The sequence below is a fragment of the Trachypithecus francoisi genome, unplaced genomic scaffold (genome assembly GCF_009764315.1).
Source record: "Trachypithecus francoisi isolate TF-2019V2 unplaced genomic scaffold, Tfra_2.0 Lachesis_group0, whole genome shotgun sequence".
Lineage (NCBI taxonomy): Eukaryota > Metazoa > Chordata > Mammalia > Primates > Cercopithecidae > Trachypithecus > Trachypithecus francoisi.
In genome coordinates this window covers 185,468,330-185,475,038 of record NW_022681453.1, presented here as the reverse complement: position 1 = coordinate 185,475,038, position 6,709 = coordinate 185,468,330, and positions in this window count along the sequence as shown.

Here is a 6,709-nt window from a genome sequence, read left to right as displayed (position 1 = left end):
TGTTGATTTATTGAAATTCACAGCAATAATATCCTTGCTGCGTAAACTGCAAGGGTCTTTAAGCTCCAGATGTTTTCAATTAGCCCCATCTCAGGTCCCTTCACAGTAACAACAACAAAAAACAATATATGTAGTCATTTAACTTTAAAATACAACCCTACCCATGGTGCAAAATATCATCGAGACTATCTGGGAAACATTTTGTCATATTTCAGAAGGCCAACTTAAAGAATCATTACTGGGAAAGCTGACTCAATTTTCTGTATTATAGAAGATACTTGGTTCTAAATACTATTTTAATACAAAAATTATTTATTCATTTGAAAATTCTTATCATGCCAGGAATTGGGACAAAGATGAAGAATACCAAAATGGCAAAGTGGGCCTGGCCCTCAGTCTCGTGGTACTGCTCCTCATTCATTCCTCTGTAATGTTCGAAAGCCATCTATGAGGTGATGCCAGACATTTTCTGAGAATGATGGTTGTCAGAGGTCCGTCTTGTCTCATCCAAAATCTACTAAAACTATCCTGAGATCTAAGAAATTGAAAAATACACTAAATCAAAAAAGTGACCAACCGTTTGGTTTCACTTGGGTGAAAACAATTGATCACAGGGTGATACCAATCAACAATTAACACTTAATTGTTGGTTGTTTTCTTTAGGATTAGCACTACACTAGATGCTGTGGAGGATTTTCAAGCCTCTTAAGAGGAAGTAAGGGCTAAACTCTGGTATAGGTTTGCAAGTGCTGAGTAAGTTTCAAGGTAAGAAAACTTCAAATACAGTCAAAATCCACACCCACACTGCCTGTAACCTTGCAGTGTATTCCTTTTTTTTTTTTTTTTGAGACGGAGTCTCGCTCTGTGGCCCAGGCTGGAGTGCAGTGGCTGGATCTCAGCTCACTACAAGCTCCGCCTCCCGGGTTTAGGCCATTCTCCTGCCTCAGCCTCCTGAGTAGCTGGGACTACCGGCGCCCGCCACCTCGCCCGGCTAGTTTTTTGTATTTTTTAGTAGAGACGGGGTTTCACCGTGTTAGCCAGGATGGTCTCGATCTCTTGACCTCGTGATCCGCCCGTCTCGGCCTCCCAAAGTGCTGGGATTACAGGCTTGAGCGACCGCGCCCGGCCTAATAAATGCAGTGCTTACCACATTTGCCTGTGCTTACTAAATAGTAAGTAACAGTAACTAATAAATGAATTAAAGATCAAAACGTATACTTTAACAAAGTTTTGCATATCAACACAGAGCATGCTCTTTTAAATTTAAGTGATTCTGCTTACCTGGAATCTGAAAATAGATAGCCTTCTCAGTGGACTATAAATGCTTCTTTGTCAAACTTTAGTGTTTGAAACCATTTATACTGCAAATAATCCTAAAACTCAGATTATTTCCGTATCTAAGCCAACTAAGGTAGTTTCGTTTTGCTCTTCAAGAGCGTCAGCTAACAATTCTAAAGCCAATTAGCAACCAGAGAAGCAAAGAATTAGTACAAATCTGTCAGTACTACATGGAAAAACAATAACAAAACCTTAAAAGAATATGCATTCAACCAGGCACGGTGGTTCATACCTGTAATCCCAGCACTTTGGGATGCTGAGATGGGCAGATCGCGAGGTCAGGAGATCGAGATCATCCTGGCCAACATGGCAAAACCCCGTCTCTACTGAAAGTACAAAAATTAGCCTGGTGTGGTGGCGGGCGCCTGTAGTCCCAGCTACTCCGGAGGCTGAGGCAGGAGAATCACTTGAACACGGGAGGTGGAGATTGCACTCCAGCTTGGGTGACAAAGCGAGACTCTGTCTCAAAAAAAAAAAGAATATGCTTTGTGTTGACAGTGACATCTTCCTATAAAAAGTACCATGTATTCTCATCATTCAGGGAGCATTTGTATGCCATCTTGAGATTCTTACGTTATTTTGAACCCATCAGTTGATTTTAAGTGATAGCTGCACGTTTAAAGCAGTGTCTGGATAATCTATTGATATGTAGACATTTGTTAATGTATATGTTTTGGATCTAATTATTACTTATTAATGTAATTTAGTAATAATAAAGTATAAAGCACAAAGTATAGTACATGCTGTCCTTACATCTGTAATTTCAGTGTTTAAAAATAACTGGGCCGGGCGCGGCGGCTCACGCCTGTAATCCCAGCACTGAGCCAGATGGATCACGAGGTCAGCAGATTGAGACCATCCTCGCTAACATGGTGAAAGCCCGTCTCTAGTAAAAAATTAGCCAGGCGCGGTGGCATGCGCCTGTAATCCCAGCTACTCAGGAGGCTGAGGCATGAGAATCACTTGAACCCGGGAGGCGGAGTGAGCAGAGATGGTGCCACTGCGCTCCAGCCTGGGTGACAGAGCAAGACTCCACTGAGAGGAAGGGAGGGAGGAAGGAAGGAAGAAGGGAAGGAGTGAAGGAGGGAGGGAGGGAGGGAGGGAGAAAAAAAAAAAGAAAAAAGAACTGCCTGGAGCTGGATAGAGATGTTGGTGCTACTCATCTCTTTTTTTTTTTTTTTCTTTTCCTTTTTGGCAAACCCAGGATAATCTCTGTAACTTCTTTTTATTATACAGTTTTTGAGGAAATTAGAGGCTAGGTTCTGCTTGCCTGAGACCCCGATGCAATTTGGAGGGTGGCATTTACTGCCGTGTTCTTACACTATAACTTAGAAAACATTTGTGGTTGGGCGTGATGGCTCACGCCTGTGATCCCAGCACTTTAGGAGGCTGAGGTGAGCCGAACAACCTAGATTAGGAGTTCGAGACCAGCCTGGCATACATGGAGAAATCTGGTCTCTACTAAAAATATAAAAATTAGGCCAGGCGTGGTGGCTCACGCCTAATCCCAACACTTTGGGAGGCCAAGGCGGACAGGTCACTTGAGGTTCAGGAGTTCGTGGCCAGCCTGGCCAACCCGGTGAAACTCCCTCTCTAGTAAAAATACAAAAATCAGTCTGACGTGGTGGTGTGCGCCTGTAATCCCAGCTACTCGGGAGGCTGAGGCAGGAGAATTGCTTGAACCCGGGAGGCAGAGGTTGCAGTGAGCCGAGATTGTGCCACTGCACTCTAGCCTGGGTGACAGAGCGAGACTCTGTCTCAGGAAAAAAAAAAAAAAAAATGTATATATACAAAAATTAGCCGGTTGTGGCAGCGCACATCTGTAATCCCAAGTACTCAGGCAAAAGAATCCCTTGAATTCGGGAGGCGAAGGTTGCAATGAGCTGGGATCCCACCACTGCACTCCAACCTAGGCGACAGAGGAAGATTATGTCTCAAAATAATAATAATAATAATTTGCATGAAGATAGGTAAAGATATTAACAGAGTTGAAAAAAATGGAGAAAACTGAGGAGGACCACGGAAGGGCTTTTAAACTAAGAACTAGGTTTGAATCCACTGACCAAGGTTATTAAACTCTATTGTGTAGCCAAGATACAGAAGATTTTCTACCTTTACAGAGGAAGACTGCAATAAAAGTACATTGCTGTACTTCAAATCAGGTGATCAGAAACTGGTATGCGTAAAAATCAACGGGAACATCTATTTGAAATGCAGATACTTGTGGACTCTGCCCTCTCACCCAGATTCACTGGATCTGAACTGAGGTGGGGCCAGTTTTTTATTTGGAAAAATTAAGGTTGGAAACAGTGGCTCATACCTATAATCCCAGCCCTCTGGGAGGCCGAGGTGGGCGGATCACTTGAAATCAGTAGTTCGAGACCAGCGAGGCCAACATGGTGAAACCCCATCTGTACCAAAAATGCAAAAATTAGCTGGGCATGGTGGCGCACACCTGTGGTCCCAGCTACTCGGGAGGCTGAGGCAGGAAAGCAGGATAATCACTTGAATCTGGGAGACAGAGGGTACAATGCCATGATCGTGGCACTCCAGCCTGGGCAACATCTTTATTTTAACTCAAAGATTCAATATTTTGGCCAGGCATGGTGACTCACATCTGTAATCCCAGCATTTTGGGAGGCCAAATGACTTGAACTCAGGAGGTGGAGGTTGCAGTTTGCCAAGATCACGCCACTGCATTCCAGCCTGGGTGACAGAGCAAGACTCTCTCAAAGAAAAAAAAAAATCACTGTTTTTCATCAGTTTGCATGTCTCTTCTGTCTCTTCTAGATTACATGAAGTCTCCAGAATTTGTCCTGAGGACAAACCTACACCTCTGTGAGGGATGGAAGAAAGACCTTGATTGGCAATCTCACCCCTAAAATGTAGGCCTGGTATCTGGAATCCCACTCCTATGCCCCATTACCTGGGGCTCTATACTGCCTTCTTCATGTGACACAACCAACTCACCTTTCATGCTTGTTTGTTTTGTTTTTGAGACAGTTTCGCTCTTGTTGCCTAGGCTGGAGTACAGTGGTGCAAACTTGGCTCACCTCAGCCTCTGCCTCCTGGGTTCAAGCGATTCTCCTGCCTCAGCCTCCCAAGTAGCTGTGATTACAGGTATCCACCACCATGACCAGCTAATTTTGTATTTTTAGTAGCGACGGGGTTTCTCTATGTTGGTCAGACTGGTCTCAAACTCCTGACCTCAGGTGATCTGCCTGCCTCAGCCTCCCAAAGTGCTGCAATTATAGGTGTGAGTCACCATGCCCGGCCAAGAATTTATCTCTTTTAATTCTCATAACACGCCCAGCCTCATCCTTCATCCTTACCATATATATGAGATAAAGTTTATATATATATGTATATATAAACTATATATATTCCTATATAGTTCATTAAAAGTAATAGTTATATTGTTTTTTGGAAATGACAGAAAAGAAAACAATCACCAATCCCAAGAATGTCTGTTTATTTTTAAACATAATGGAAATCATACTTTAGGTGAAAAGTTTTTCCTCTTTTTTTTTTCTTTTTCTTTTTTTTTTTTTGTTTGTTTGTTTTTGTTTTTTGAGACAGAGTCTCTCTCTGTTGCCCAGGCTGGAGCGCAAATGGTGCGATTTGGCTCACTGCAATCTTCACCGCCCAGATTCAAGTGGTTCTCCTGTTTCATCCTCCCGAGTAGCTGGGATTACAGGTGCACGCCACCACACCCAGCTAATTTTTGTGTTTTAGTAGAGATGGGGCTGTGCCATGTTGTCCAGGCTGGTCTCAAACTCCTGACTTCAGGTGATCCACCTGCCTCGGCCTCCCAAAGTGCTGGGATTACAGGCATGAACCACCACACCCGGCCCTTCATTATTTTAGTAGGAAAAAAAACTATTGAAATAATAAAACTATAAACAACCTAAATGGCTGTCAAAAGGAGATGGGTTAGTAAATTGTATGCTGTGTATATTAGTCATTAAAAACAATGAGGTCTACTTCTTCTAGAAAGATGGAGTAGACAAAATTTTTCTTGTTCCTCCTACTAAGTGCAACTAAACACCCTGGACATTACACATAAAGCAAACATGAGAAGACTCTGGGAGGTGGGGAAAAGAAGGCAGACAGGTAGGAACCTCGAGATACACGTGATAGTGAATTCCCTGGGTTTTCTTCTTGCTTCACCCATCCTGAGTTGAAACTGAAGAAGCTAGCAACCCAGAAAAGCCAACAGGCACAGATAAGAAAAGCCCCAGCAAAAGGCTGCTTTCTCTACCCAGGACAGAGGCATTCTAGGAAGATAGAAAAGTTTTCCACAGTAATTCCATTATTTCAGCTAAATACCACAGAAACAGCTGTGGTCCTACCCACACCCATGCCAGCAAAAGCCAACTGAAGAGCCTGTGATTCTACCCTTAGGAGGCTGTAATGAGGTTCTCTGACAACCTCCACCCCCAGACCCCCGCCACTACCACCACCACATTGTCAGAGGAAACCACGGAGTAGCTTCAACTTCCAGGCCCACCGGGCAGGAACAAAGGTGATCCTTCAGATCCCACTAAGGTGGTGTCATAGAAGGCCTGCTGGGAAATCAGGACTTTATCACACAGTCGTCATGAGACCACCTCATTGTAGTGTCGATGGAGACCACATGAGGAACTCCAGCCCCCACCCAGCAGTAACAAGGATCATCCCCTCCGGTGTGAGTGAGAAATCTGGACTTCCACCCCCTGCTGGCAGTAGGGAGGCCGTGCTGTCCTTCCCCTGCCAGAGCAGCATCAGAGAAAGCCAGCAAGAGCCAGAGATTGAAGTGAGATCTAATGAGCCTGTGAAAAATGCTCAGTACCACTAATCATTAGAGGAATGCAAATCAAAACCGCCATGAGATACCACTTCACACCCATTAAGATGACTATTATTATTTTAAATAGAGAAGGGGGTGGGAAGGGTTGGGAGGTGAGTCTCAATGTGTTGCTCAGGCTGATCGTGAACTCCTAGGCTTAAGCGATCCTCCTGCCTCGGCCTCCCAAAGTGCTGGGATTACAGGCGCGAGCCAGCTCGGCTGACCAAAATGACTATTATTTTTTTTTAAATAGAAAATAACAATTGTTAGTGTGGATGTGGAAAACCAAAATCCTTGTCCATTGCTGGTAGAAATGTAAAATGTTGTAGCCACTATGAACAGTATGGCAGTGACCCCAAAAGTTACAAAATTACCATATGATCTACCAATTCCACTTCTGAGTATATACCTAAAATAATTGAGAGCAGGGATGCAAACAGATATTTGTACACCAGTGTTCATAGCAGCATTATTCACAATAGCCAAAAGGTGACAGCAACCCAAGCATCCATTGATGGATTAGTAGATAAAACAAACGTGGCT